At 55.2% G+C, this 15,000-nt stretch overlaps 1 long non-coding RNA gene across 10 annotated transcripts in view; it reads right to left on the bottom strand.

Annotated features, from left to right (window-relative positions):
- LOC118761456 overlaps window positions 1–14,753 on the bottom strand; it is a 34,441-nt gene extending 19,688 nt beyond the window's left edge. For 3 of the 10 annotated variants that reach the window (XR_004997397.1, XR_004997391.1, XR_004997394.1), the window contains exons 1-2: window positions 14,726–14,753; window positions 5,651–7,037 (exon numbers count right to left, since the gene is read on the bottom strand). This is a non-coding gene — a long non-coding RNA (uncharacterized LOC118761456). Of the gene's footprint in view, window positions 1–5,469; window positions 5,483–5,604; window positions 7,038–14,725 lie in introns of all 10 variants that reach the window. The other 7 variants (XR_004997393.1, XR_004997399.1, XR_004997401.1 and 4 more) reach the window with 4 other exon arrangements.
- Between the last annotated feature and the right edge of the window lie 247 nt (window positions 14,754–15,000).

The following is a 15,000-nucleotide window of genomic DNA, read 5'->3' as shown; positions in this document are numbered from 1 at the left end:
TTGTTTTGTACACCACCTGTTTTCGTCTTTTTTTTTCGTAAACTCTCCCTATATATATATATATATATATATATATATATATATATATATATAATATATATATATATATATATATATATATATATATATATATACTAGGTAGCCAGAAGTGACCGAACACTATTGAATTTTTGAATATTCCTAATTGCTAATTGTTTGCCCTCTTACTGATTGCTTAATTGCTGTCCCACAGACTGGTGGAATAACCTGCAAGGTCCCCAGATCTCAGTGCTCCGAACTCTGGGGCATACTAAAAAATCAGGTGTTCAGCGGTAAACCGAAAACTCACAATATTCTAAAACAGAACATCATAATTTGCATGCCAAAAATGTAACTGATTTAACCCCTGAACGATGTCGTAACTGTATTTCAAATAATGGTTTACATTTTGGACATTTGTTGTAACCTTGTGTAATAAAAATTTCTGTTCCATTTATTTGTAACCTTTAACAATAAGGTTCGTTTGCTCCAGGGCAATCCTGTATATATATATATATATATATATATATATATATATATATATATATATATATATATATATATATATATATATATATATATATATATATATATATATATGATACATATAAACATACGATGTATGTAGGAAACATATTACAAAACAGGGGATGTATTTCAACGCAGGAAAGATATAGAAAATATGTTGTTGAAAATGCACCTGAATTTGAAAAATTTGTAATTGTTTTTAAATATATGTATTCACATAAATACCAAACTAGTTTCAACAATATTTCAATAATGATAAAAATCTAGAATTGCGAAGTAGGAAAACATGTTTAAAAGATTCAATGTTTATAAAATTCAATATCAAATTTGATTTAAATGTTCACAACATTCATTAATATAAAAAATGTGGATCATCTTGTTTAAATGTACAAAATTCAATAGTGTTAGAAATGACAGATGAGAAATGTGGATCACCAAACGTTCGGTCATTCTGAGTTAAGAGGGAGAAAAACAAGGGAGAAAGGGTTTTGTTACAGTTTCTGTGATTCTTTTCCCGTCGTGTGCAGGGATTTTGGCTTGTAACGGCGTCTTTTGGAATCCACTGTGTTTATAATTTTTTCCATGAACGGATCTGATTTTAAGAATAAAAGAATGTGTGTGTATGTATATATATATACATATACATATATGTATGTATATATATGTATATATATATATGTGTGTGTGTGTATATGCATATATGGGCACTGGACGTCACCAACTGTGTAAATAACATGAAGTACGAAAACAAACGAGTTAAATACGCAAACAACGAGAGAGAAAAATGGAAAATCGGAAAAGTAACACAAAGAACGATCCTTCATCAATTATCGGCTGTCTATATACTCCTCGTTTCGAGAATTCAACCGACAATATGTGTCTTCAAAGTCAGTTGCTCCCATAAATTCCAAAATAAAATTTTGGATTTATGGATAGTCAAACTTGGGACCAAAAACAGGATAATGGAGAAATACAAGGAAACCAAACGAAAACAAATATGCAGGATCGTTAGACGAGACGGAGTGGGAAATAGTGAACGGTGGGTGAAATATTTACTTTGAAAAGAGAAAAGATAGGAGAGTTAGAAGACGTCCAGTCCTTAGAACATCGTGCAGGAAAAGAAAGATGGTCCCGTGAGGAAAATAAAGATGGACGATGGTCACGTGTAAGCAACGAGATAGAAAAAGAGAAAGAGGGAGAGAGAGAAAGAGAGACAGATAGAAAACGGTGAAGGGGGAAAAGGGAATTAGAGAAGGATGAAGGAGAAAATAGTATAGAGTAGAGATATAGGAAAAACAGAAGCTGAAAATGCACTGCGAATAGTTGAAATATCTTTTATTAATATATTTGATGCTTTAACCGGTTTCACAGTTTACACTGATTTTCAAAATGTTCAAATAGAAACACGTTGCCTATGTCGCAGCTGTTTTGCTTCTGACTAGAGTTTGAAAGTCTACCCTCTTTTTATAGGGGAGTCAGGGCTCAATTTAGTTTTTAAAAGGGTTTGATTGGTAGAGGATAGTCACTTGACCGGTCTTAGAAATTTTTGTAGGTTCCCCGCTACGTCCGTGTGTTAGTATCAAGTGACAATGCTTGACATCGTAAGTTGAGGCTGACACATTTGCTTAACAGGTCCAAACAATCAATGCTTTGAATGTTTTCTGTCAAGTGTTTGTAGAGAATGAACACGTGATTAAATTTATAACCTACTGTACGTTTCCCGCTACGTTCGTACGTTAGTGTCACGTGGCAGTATATTTTGCGCCTAAAATGAAGGCTGACACGCTTGAGTGAACATGTTTAGTTATAATCAAAGTACTCCACATTTAATCTGCCTGATAGGAGAGTAGACAGGAGTCGTTTGTATGTAGTCCAATGGTTGAAATTTAGGTTGTTAGCTGTGTAGCTTCCTCATGATAAGTGGCAGAATGAATTTTGTGTGTGAAGAGTTATTTGTGTATGTATTCTGTTAAAGTTTGTAAAGTCTTAGTTTGTGCTTTTGCACGAAAGTATTTTCTTTCTCTATCTGTGCTCCATCTGTGGTATTCGCTGAACATAGGTAGAGTGGGGACATCTGGAATTTGGGGGACTTATTTTTTGCACATATGTCTATGTGACCACTCGGTGGAATCTGTCTAGTACTGAGGTCTCGTATTTGTTGTCGGTGAATGGTCAGTCTATTTCTTAGAGTAATCTTTGTTTGACCTATGTAATCTTCATTACATCCTTGACATTTGATAGCGTATATTAAATTCCTCGAAGAACATGTAAAGTGATTTTTTACGGTAAAAATCTGTCCTGATTTTAATTTTTATGTTGTGTCCCACAATTGGGGCGGCCACACTTTTTGACTGTTGGTGTAGGAGTTGTGGAAGGTAATTTAGCACTTGTGAAGAATTTTTTGAGAGACTTTGATTGTCTTTTACTTTTGGTTATTTTGTGTAGTTCGAATGCTTGTTTCATTCTTCGGTCTTTTTTTAGTAGTGGGATGTTTTGGTGGATAATATTGCAAGCCTCTATATTTCTTAGGTTGTGTGTTGTATCAAAATGTCGATTATTGGATGTTTTTCGTTTTTCATAGTTCTTGGATATTTATTGCTTTGGCACGTTCTGTTCTGTTGTCTATTATCTTTAATGGATATTGTCTTTTAAATAGTATTTGTTTTAGTTTCTGGAGCCTTTTATTGCGAGTTTCAGGGTTTGAGACAATTGTAATGATTCTTCTTGTTTGGGATGGCATGAAAAGAACAGTAGGTATTGTTTAGATTTTTTTTTGTTTGTAATTAATGTCTGTTTCAATGTTTTTATCTCGTTTGATGATTAGTATATCCAGAAATGGTAGTTGAGTTTTACTGTATTCCATGGCGAAGTTTATGTTATTGTTTATGCTGTTGACCAGGTTTTTGAAATTTATAACGTCCATAGAATTAGGCAGTCACCTACGTAATGTTTCCAACTTTCTAGTTAATATTTGTGGAAGTTCAAGCTATATTTAAATTTTGATTATTCATATACCTGGACTTCCATGTAAGCCATGACTAAATTGGCGTAAATTGGAGCAACTTTTATCCCAATCGCAGTCCCGGATATTTGTTTGTAAATATTGTCTCCGAAGTCAAAAAAGTTATTTTCGACGATAAACTTTAATCCTTCAGTGATTAAACTTTTTAAAATTGTGTCTGGAATTTGATGAGTGTATTTCTCAAGCCAGAACTTTATTGTCTCTAGACCATACTGGTGTGGAATTGTGGTATAGAGGTTTACCACGTCAAAAGATACCATAGTAGTGTCATTGTTTATGGATTTTGGGAGGTGGTTTAACAGGTCCAGATCGTACCTTACAAGACTCGGTATGTATTTTAAAATAGGTTACAGAAATATATCTAAAACGTTGCTGAGTCTGTATGATTGACAGTTCGGGGCTGCTACAATTGGTCTAAATTTAAAGTCATATAGTGGATATATAAACATATTCTTTTATTCTTCTATTCGTTTCAGTCATTTGGCTGCGGCCATACTGAAGCACCGCCTTTAGTCGAGAAAATCGCCACCAGGACTTATTCTTTGTAAACCTAGTACTTATTCTATCGGTGTCTTTTGCCGAACCGCTAAGTTACGGAGACATAAACACACCAACATCGGTTGTCAAGCGATGGTGGACACACACACACACACACACACACACGACGGGTTTCTTTCAGTTTCCGTCTACAAAATCAACTCGCAAGGCTTTGATCGGTTCGAGGCCTTAGTAGAAGACACTTGCCCAAGGTGCCACGCAGTTGGACTGAACCCGAAACCATGTGGTTGGTAGGCAAGCTGCTTTCCACACACCGACTTCTATGCAAAAAATAATTCTCCTAAATTCCAGGTCTTCCCACTCTACCTATGTTCAAAAGTACAAATCCAAACTTGACGAACTTTAACCAAGTACATACACAAATAACTATTCACACACAAAACTCATTCAGCCACTTATCATGAGGAACCTACACAGCTAACAACCTAAACTTTGGCCACTGGACTACATACAAACGACTCTTATCTACTCTACCACTAGACAGATTAAATTTGGAGTTCCTTGATTGTAACTAAACATGTTCACTCAAGCGTGTCGGCCTTCATTTTAGACGCAAATATACGTGACGCTAACGCACTGACGGAGCGGGAAACGTGCAGAAGGTGCTAGATTTAATCACGTGTTCATTCTCTGCAGATTTTTAATGGAATTTCGAGTCCTGCAAAAAATGAATGCACTGCACTACTATTACAAAGGACGACACTGCACTACTATTACAAAGGACGACACAATTTTGATATACTTGGTAGTATATTATGATTGCTAGACGGCCGCGCGTTACGGTGGTCATCGGAAGGCGCCGGGCGGCGCCCACGGCCTAGGCCGAATCGCGCGGTCGGCGAGGCAGGAAGGAAGAGAGAAATGGTCATGGAGCTCGCAAAGCGTGCAAGCCCCGTCGTCCGAGCGCCATGAGGGCGGGCCGACGCCGGCAGGGTGGTTGCGCGGTCGGCAGCAGAGAGTCGCGGCGTGTGACGGCGGGCTGCCGCGACGGCTACCGCTGCGCTGTTAGAGGGCCGAATCAAGAGCATTCGGTGGTACTCGGGCGAGGGGGCCCGGCCGCGACTTTCGGCTCGGCAAGTCTCGCGAAGAGACTGCGCGCTAGGAGGCGAGGAAAAAAAAGACGGCCGCGCGTTACGGTGGTCATCGGAAGGCGCCGGGCGGCGCCCACGGCCTAGGCCGAATCGCGCGGTCGGCGAGGCAGGAAGGAAGAGAGAAATGGTCATGGAGCTCGCAAAGCGTGCAAGCCCCGTCGTCCGAGCGCCATGAGGGCGGGCCGACGCCGGCAGGGTGGTTGCGCGGTCGGCAGCAGAGAGTCGCGGCGTGTGACGGCGGGCTGCCGCGACCGCTACTGCTGCGCTGTTAGAGGGCCGAATCAAGAGCATTCGGTGGTACTCGGGCGAGGGGGCCCGGCCGCGACTTATAAAAAAAAAGAAATTGGGCGGATCGCGAATGTTTATTTCCTTCTCTTTCGAGAACACGGCGCTAATGATCCTTCCGCGGGTTCACCTACGGAAACCTTGTTACGACTTTTACTTCCTCTAAGCGATCAGGTTCGGTCGTCTTCTCCGGGCCATCAGAGATCGCGCCGACGACGGCGCGGAACGCCGCCGCGCGTAAGCGGACTCGTCGGCCAGATCCGAGGACCTCACCGGACCGTTCGATCGGTAGTAGCGACGGGCGGTGTGTACAAAGGGCAGGGACGTGATCGACGCGGGCTGATGACCCGCGCCTACCGGGAATTCCTCGTTCACGGGGTTGGTTCCAGGCCCCGATCCCTATCACGGGAGGTGGTTAAGAGGTTTCCCGACCCTCTCGGGCCGGGGGAGACGCGCCCGCTGATACCTCCAGTGTAGCGCGCGTGCGGCCCCGGACATCTAAGGGCATCACAGACCTGTTATCGCTCCGCCTTGTGCGGCTTTCTGCCGCCCGTCCCTCTAAGAAGCGCTGCGTTCGCCAACCGACTGGCCCGGACGCGACGGCGTGCCGCCGCCGAGCTCGCGCGGGCCGAGCCGACCGGGTCATCGCCGCCGCTCCGCAACCGACGCCGCAACCACGCCGCGACCGAACCCCCGCGAACGGGGGACGGCAGCCGGACGCGGCCGCAGCGCCGGACGCGAAGGAGAGCGGCGGCAACGGCAAGCCCGGGCCGCGCGCGGAGCTACCGACGACGGCTTCGGCGCCGCCGCGCTACCGGAAAAGCACTAATCGACGCGCTAGTTAGCAGGCCGGAGTCTCGTTCGTTATCGGAATCAACCAGACGGATCGCTCCACCAACTAAGAACGGCCATGCACCACCACCCACCGAATCGAGAAAGAGCTATCGATCTGTCCATCCTACCGGTGTCCGGACCGGGTGAGTTTTCCCGTGTTGAGTCAAATTAAGCCGCAGGCTCCACTCCTGGTGGTGCCCTTCCGTCAATTCCTTTAAGTTTCTGTTTTGCAACCATACTCCCCCCGGAACCGACTATGGTTTCCCGCGCAGGCTCCCCGCCGGGTCATCGAAGCGAACGCCGGCAGAGCGCCAGTCGGCATCGTTTACGGTCGGAACTACGACGGTATCTGATCGTCTTCGAACCTCCGACTTTCGCTCTTGATCGAGGAAAACGTGCTTGCCACACGCCGTCGCTGCAGTGCGTCTTGCGACGATCCAAGAATTTCACCTCTAACGTCGCAATACGAGTGGCCCCGATCGCTCCCTTCGATCATTGCCTCGTCGTGAACGGAGACCGACGGATGACGCGCGGACGAGGCCATTTTCCATCATTCCATGCTTTTCATATGCAAGCCGGCGGGGCTCGCTCTGAGCACTCTAATTTTTTCACAGTGAACGTACCGGCCGCCTCGGACACTCGGCGAAGAGCACCCTCGGAGGAACCGTGCGGGCCGAAACGACCGGGAGGTGGACGCGCTACTACCGCTAGAACGCGAACGGCGACGACGCCCAATAGCGCACCCGCCTCGTGGCTCCCGCGCGCACGCCTGACCGACCCGCGCCGTTGAAGGGGCAGGCGTGAAACCGGACGCGACGCGACGCGGGCGAAGACGAGCGCTGGACGGGGGTGCCGAGTCGCGGCGGCGACGCGAGCAGAGCTCCACGGCCCGACCGCGCACGCACCGGCGAATAGGGCCGGGAGTGCGAACGGACGACCGAAGCGGACGCGCCAGAAGCGCGCCTGCGACGGCGCCGTCGCCCCGAACGTGCTGGGGCACGTTTTCGAGACCCGAATTCCGACTACGAGCTTTCCAAACGCAACAATTTTAATATACGCTACCGGAGCTGGAATTACCGCGGCTGCTGGCACCAGACTTGCCCTCCGGTCGATCCTCGTTAACGGATTTGAAGTGTACTCATTCCGATCGCGGGGCCTCGACAGAGTCCCGCGTCGTTATTTTTCGTCACTACCTCCCCGTGCCGGGAGTGGGTAATTTGCGCGCCTGCTGCCTTCCTTGGATGTGGTAGCCGTTTCGCATGCTCCCTCTCCGGAATCGAACCCTGATTCCCCGTTACCCGTTGCCACCACGGTCGGCACTGACCGGGCCGTCGACAGTTGATAGGGCGGACTCGCGGGGGACCCGTCGCGCGAAGGCTAGTGCGATACTAGCCCGTGCGATCGTACTGACAGTTATCCAGAGTCACCAAAATCGAAGGGCGTGAAGCCGCCGCACGCCTAAGACCCGCGCGCGGAGGCGCGGCGGCTGCTGCGACGGCCCGTACGCGTCGGTCTCAGTCTAATATTTGCGCCGCGACCAATGCGGAAGGCCGACCGTATCGTCGCGACCGGGAGGGACGGGCGCGGATGCGCCGCCCCAGATCCGGCCGAGCGGACGCCGGCGACGCCGCGCAGAACGCGACGGCTGCCGAACGCCGTTTTCGAGCCCGACGCCCGGGTGCGACCTGCGATCGCGGCTTCGGTTGCATGTATTAGCTCTAGAATTGCCACAGTTATCCACTCTCCTCGCCGGCGGCGACGCGACACGAGGTCAGCGGCGTAACCTGACCGGGTCCTCGGCGGCGAAGACGAGGCCGGGGGTCGGAAGGAAGAAAAGAAAAAAAGAAAACGCGGTAACGAGAAGCGGTTCGATTGCGGGAGGACGAACCGGCGAGCGTGAAGAGGCGGGCAGACGCGGGCGTCGAGGGAGCGCGTCTAAAAGGCGGGCGGTGCGGCGGCGGCGGCAGACATTCGAGGACGCGCCAGCCGTGTAGAGTCGACCTTGCACCGGCAATAAGGGAGCCAACCGTTGGCAGAAAGGAGCGCCGGCAACATCCCTTCCAGGCGGTCCACCTATGCCGTTCGGCCGCGACCCTACGTAAATAGCGCTTGTGCGGCGGTTGCCGGCGGGCGAGCGAAGGAAGGAAGGAAGGAAGGCGGGCGGGCAAACGCGTGCGTCGAAAGGGTCGGGCGAACGCAGCGGCGTCTGAAAGGCGGGCGAAGGCGTGCGTCGAAAGATGCGGGTAGAACGCAGCGTCTAATAGGCGGGCGTGAAGAAGCGGATGTCCAGAGGCGGGCGAAGGCGGGCGAAGGCGGACGAAGGCGAGCTTCAAAAGGCGGGCGAAGTCGGACAAACGCGGGCGTCAACGGGCGAGCGAACGCAGCGTCTGAAAGGCGGGCGGTTCGGCGGCGGAAATTCGAGGACGCGCCGGCCGTGTAGAATCGATCTTGCACCGGCAAACGGGGAGCTAACCGTCATCAGAAAAGGAGCTACGAGGACATCCTTCCGAGACGCTAACCTATGCCGATCAACCACAACCCTACATATTAGTCTGTCACCCCCCTTGGGGTGCGACGGTCACCTAGAGGCGTGACTATCCAGCCGGGGCCGATCCGTTTGCTTACGGTCCGAGCACCTCCTTGTTCACGGGTCGGACCACGTCGCTGTTTTTACCCGGTGCATATCGCCACGCACTCCCGGCGACTGACGGCATCGATCGCGCCTACGTCCACGTGTACGCGGGCGAGAGCGCGAGTTTCGCTCAAGTCCCAATCGAGCCTCGCGGTAGCGCGGCGGAGCTGCGGGCGAAGGCGGTAGAAAGCGGGCGCATGCCCGCCGCAATCGGCCGTTGCCTGCACCGGCCTCTTTGTCATCTTTCGGGAATTTACGGGACGGACCGCGTCGCCGCATCGAACGCCCGCACGTCGCGACATCGGTCGCGGCTACGTCCACGCGTACGCGGGCGAGACCGCACGCTCAAGTTCGTGCTTTCGATTTCACGCACGGTAGGGCGGCGGAGACGCGGGCGACCGGCGCACGCCTTCCGCCGCTACTTCGTGCTAGCCGCAGTTTGTCATCTTTCGGGATTTTTACGGGACGGACCACGTACTCCTATCGAGCGCCGGTATCTCGTGAACGCCTTCCGGCACCGGGGGGGGGGGGGCTACGTCCACGCGTACGGGGGTCGAACCGCGAGCTTAGGTTCGTTCTTTCGATTTCGGGCACGTCAGGGCGGCGGAGCAACGGGCGACCGTGCTAGCCGCAGTTTGCCATATTTCGTGTTTTTACGGGACGGACCGCGTCGCCGTATCGACGGCGTGCATCTCGTGAACGCCTTCCGGCATCGGTGGCGGCTACGTCCACGCGTCCGCGGGCCGTACCGCGAGCGTGGGTTCGTTCTATCGGTTTCGGGCACGGTCGCGCGGCGGAGGAACGGGCGACCGGCGCGGGCCTGCCGCTAACGGCCCCGCAGCTCGCGGACGAACGGGAGAAAGCAAGGCAGCGCGAAGGCGGCGGCCACCCGCCGGTCCCCGAGGCATGAAACCTGCCGACTGCAAGCCCTCAATATAGTCTTGAGCCCCTTGGGGTGCGACGGTCACCTAGAGGCGTGACTATCCAGCCGGGGCCGATCCGTTTGCTTACGGTCCGAGCACCTCCTTAACTCACGGGTCGGACCACGTCGCTGTCTTTACCCCGTGCATATCACCACGCACTCCCGGCGACTGACGGCATCGATCGCGCCTACGTCCACGTGTACGCGGGCGAGAGCGCGAGTTTCGCTCAAGTCCCAATCGAGCCTCGCGGTAGCGCGGCGGAGCTGGGGGCGAAGGCGGTAGAAGGCGGGCGCATGCCCGCCGCAATCGGCCGTTGCCTGCACCGGCCGCACTCTGTCATCTTTCGGGAATTTACGGGACGGACCGCGTCGCCGCATCGAACGCCCGCACGTCGCGACATCGGTCGCGGCTACGTCAACGCGTACGCGGGCGAGACCGCACGCTCAAGTTCGTGCTTTCGATTTCATGCACGGTAGGGCGGCGGAGACGCGGGCGACCGGCGCACGCCTTCCGCCGCTACCTCGTGCTAGCCGCAGTTTGTCATCTTTCGGGATTTTACGGGACGGACCACGTACTCCTATCGAGCGCCGGTATCTCGTGAACGCCTTCCGGCACCGGTGGGGGCTACGTCCACGCGTACGGGGGTCGCACCGCGAGCTTAGGTTCGTTCTTTCGATTTCGGGCACGTCTGGGCGGCGGAGCAACGGGCGACCGTGCTAGCCGCAGTTTGCCATCTTTCGTGTTTTCACGGGACGCACCACGTCGCCGTATCGACGGCGTGCATCTCGTGAACGCCTTCCGGCATCGGTGGCGGCTACGTCCACGCGTCCGTGGGCCGTACCGCGGGCGTGGGTTCGTTCTTTCGGTTTCGAGCACGGTAGCGCGGCGGAGGAACGGGCGACCGGCGCGGGCCTGCCGCTAACGGCCCCGCGGCTCGCGGACGAACGGGAGAAAGCGAGGCGGCGCGAAGGCGGCGGCCGCCCGCCGGGCTGACGGCGCCGCAGGCTGACGTCTCTGGCGTCCTGCCGAACGGTCCCCGAGGCATGAAACCTGCCGACTGCAAGCCCTCAATATAGTCTTGACCCCCTCGGGGTGCGACGGTCACCTAGAGGCGTGACTATCCAGCCGGGGCCGATCCGTTTGCTTACGGTCCGAGCACCTCCTTAACTCACGGGTCGGACCACGTCGCTGTTTTTGCCCGGTGCATATCGCCACGCACTCCCGGCGACTGACGGCATCGATCGCGCCTACGTCCACGTGTACGTGGGCGAGAGCGCCAGCTTCGCTCAAGCTCCGCTTCGGCCTCGCGGTAGCGCGGCGGAGGCGCGGGCGGAGGCGCGGGCGGAGGCGCGGGCGAAGCGGGCGCAGGCCCGCCGCTACCGGCTCCGGCCGCAGTTTGTCATCTTTCGGGAATTTACGAGACGGACCACGTCGCCGTATCGAACGCCGTACCTCGCGACATCGGTCGCGGCTAGGTCCACGCGTACGTGGCCGACACCGCCCGCTTAGTTTCGTGGTTTCGATTCCACGCAGGGTTCGGCGGCGGAGACGCGGGCGACCGGCGCAGGCCTTGCGCAGGCCTGCCGCTACATCGCGCTAGCCGCAGTTTGTCATCTTTCGGGATTTTACGGGACGGACCGCGTCGCCGTATCGAGCGCGTGCATCTCGTGAACGCCTTCCGGCATCGCTGGCGGCTACGTCCACGCGTACGTGGGCCATGACGCGAGCTTGGGTTCGTTCTTTCGATTTCGGGCACGGTCGCGCGGCGGAGCAACGGGCGACAGGCGCAGGCCTGCCGCTAACGGCCCCGCGGGGCGTGGAGGAACGGGAGAAAGCGAGGCGGCGCGAAGGCGGCGGCGGCCCGCCGGGCTGACGGCGTCGTAGGCTGACGCCTCTGGCATCCTGCCGAACGGTCCCCGAGGCATGAAACCTGCCGACTGCAAGCCCTCAATATAGTCTTGACCCCCTTGGGGTGCGACGGTCACCTAGAGGCGTGACTATCCAGCCGGGGCCGATCCGTTTGCTTACGGTCCGAGCACCTCCGTAACTCACGGGTCGGACCACGTCGCTGTTTTTGCCCGGTGCATATCGCCACGCACTCCCGGCGACTGACGGCATCGATCGCGCCTACGTCCACGTGTACGTGGGCGAGAGCGCAGGTTTCGCTCAAGCCCCGCTTGAACCTCGCGGTCGCGCGGCAGAACTGCGGACGAAGGCGGTAGAAGGCGGGCGCATGGCCGCCGCTATCGGCCGTTGCCTGCACCGGCCGCAGTTTGTCATCTTTCGGGAATTTACGGAGGACGGACCGCGTCGCCGCATCGAACGCCCGCACCTCGCGACATCGGTCGCGGCTACGTCCACGCGTACGCGGGCGAGACCGCACGCTCAAGTTCGTTCTTTCGATTTCGGGCACGTTAGGGCGGCGGAGCAACGGGCGACCGTGCTAGCCGCAGTTTGCCATCTTTCGGGTTTTTACGGGACGGACCGCGTCGCCGTATCGACGGCGTGCATCTCGTGAACGCCCTTCCAACATCGGTGGCGGCTACCACCACGCGTCCGTGGGCCGTACCGCGAGCGTGGGTTCGTTCTTTCGGTTTCGGGCACGGTAGCGCGGCGGAGGAACGGGCGACCGGCGCGGGTCTGCCGCTAACGGCCCCGCGGCTCGCGGACGAACGGGAGAAAGCGAGGCGGCGCGAAGGCGGCGGCCACCCGCCGGGCTAACGGCGTCGCAGGCTGACGTCTCTGGCGTCCTGCCGAACGGTGTCCGAAGCATGAAACCTGCCGACTGCAAGCCCTCAATATAGTCTTGACCCCCTTGGGGTGCGACGGTCACCTAGAGGCGTGACTATCCAGCCGGGGCCGATCCGTTTGCTTACGGTCCGAGCACCTCCTTAACTCACGGGTCGGACCACGTCGCTGCTTTTACCCGGTGCATGTCGCCACGCACTCCCGGCGACTGACGGCATCGATCGCGCCTACGTCCACGTGTACGTGGGCGAGAGCGCAAGCTTCGCTCAAGCCTAATTTCAGCCTCGCGGTAGCGCGGCGGAGGCGCGGGCGAAGGCGGAGGCGCGGGCGAAGGCGGCCGCAGTTTGTCATCTTTCGGGAATTTACGAGACGGACCGCGTCGCCGTATCGAACGCCCGTACCTCGCAACATCGGCATCGCTGGCGGCTGCGTCCACGCGTACGTGGGCAACGACGCGAGCTTGGGTTCGTTCTTTCGATTTCGGGAACGGCTGGGCGGCGGAGCATCGGGCGACCGGCGCAGGCCTCCCGCCGCTACCTCGTGCTAGCCGCAGTTTGTCATCCTTCGGGATTTTACGGGACGGACCGCGTCTCCGTATCGACCGCGTGAGTCTCGTGAACGCCTTCCGGCATCGGTGGCGGCTACGTCCACGCGTCCGTGGGCCGCACCGCGGGCTTGGGTTCGTTCTTTCGATTTCGGGCACGGTAGCGCGGCGGAGGAACGGGCGACCGGCGCAGCCTGCCGCTAACGGACCCGCGGGCGCGGCCGAACGGGAGAAAGCGAGGCGGCGCGAAGGCGGCGGCCGCCCGCCGGCCTGACGGCGTCGTAGGCTGACGTCTCTGGCATCCTTCCGAACGGTCCCGGAGACACCCACCTGCCGACTGCAAGCCCTCAACATAGTCCTGACCCCCCTTGGGGTGCGACGGTCACCTAGAGCGTGACTATCCAGCCGGGGCCGACCCGCAAGCATACGGGTCTGATTCCTTCGACTTACGGGTCGGACCGCGTGGATAACACACGGACACACACACACACACACACACTCGTGGTCTTCGTCGTAACTCAGACTTACTCCCCGGCAATCGACCGGCCGCATAACTCTTTCGACTCGTGCACTCGACCGAGAACTCTCTCAAGTGAAATCGCCGCTTCGATGCGCGTGGATAACACACGGACACACACACTCGTGGTCTTCGTCGTAACTCAGACTTACTCCCCGGCAATCGACCGGCCGCATAACTCTTTCGACTCGTGCACTCGACCGAGAACTCTCTCAAGTGAAATCGTCGCTTCGATGCGCGTGGATAACACACGGACACACACACTCGTGGTCTTCGTCGTAACTCAGACTTACTCCCCGGCAATCGACCGGCCGCATAACTCTTTCGACTCGTGCACTCGACCGAGAACTCTCTCAAGTGAAATCGCCGCTTCGATGCGCGTGGATAACACACGGACACACACACTCGTGGTCTTCGTCGTAACTCAGACTTACTCCCCGGCAATCGACCGGCCGCATAACTCTTTCGACTCGTGCACTCGACCGAGAACTCTCTCAAGTGAAATCGCCGCTTCGATGCGCGTGGATAACACACGGACACACACACTCGTGGTCTTCGTCGTAGTAACTCAGCTCTGCTTATCGCTAGACAGTAGTAGATAGGGATAGCGGCAACATCCTCGTCGCCTTCGATCCGTTCACCTGAAGAGAGTCCAAGTTACTCCCGCCGCTTACCCGCACTCGATACCGAGAACTTCTTCAAGCCCGTACCCTCGGCTCTGCATTCGCTAGACAGTAGATAGGGACACGCTCCTCGACCTCGATCCGTTCACGCGGCGCCTCGCCAATCGGGCGACGATGCCCAGAAGTCGCCGCTTCGACAACAGGCAGTCGCGGTGTCCCACTCAGAGTTTGTACGTCGCTCCGCGAGACCGGGGCCCGAGCCGGACGCCGCCGACGAGCGACGACTCGTCGGCGGTACAGAAAGTTACGATAGACAGGGGTGCTGCATGCTGGCGCAGCAACCCCGTCTGCTCGCGCACTAACCAGGAGGTTCCGTTTCTTCCACTTCTCACTTAAACGAACCCGCAACGGAGCGCGCGCTGCTAAGCCGATGCGCGCTGCTAAGCCGATGCGCGCTGCTAAGCCGATGCGCGCTGCTAAGCCGATGCGCGCTGCTAAGCCGATGCGCGCTGCTAAGCCGATGCGCGCTGCTAAGCCGATGCGCGCTGCTAAGCCGATGCGCGCTCGATTCGGCGGCCGAGACGAAGGCGGTTACGGCGACGACGACTATTACCGCGCGCCGAGTCGTTCGACGCAGACAAGACGTGACGAGACGAGACACAACGCAACACTTCGTA

Source organism: Octopus sinensis, linkage group LG2, assembly GCF_006345805.1.
Source record: "Octopus sinensis linkage group LG2, ASM634580v1, whole genome shotgun sequence".
NCBI classification, from domain to species: domain Eukaryota; kingdom Metazoa; phylum Mollusca; class Cephalopoda; order Octopoda; family Octopodidae; genus Octopus; species Octopus sinensis.
Note: the sequence above shows the minus strand (reverse complement) of the source record. Positions and strands in the feature narration are given on the sequence as shown.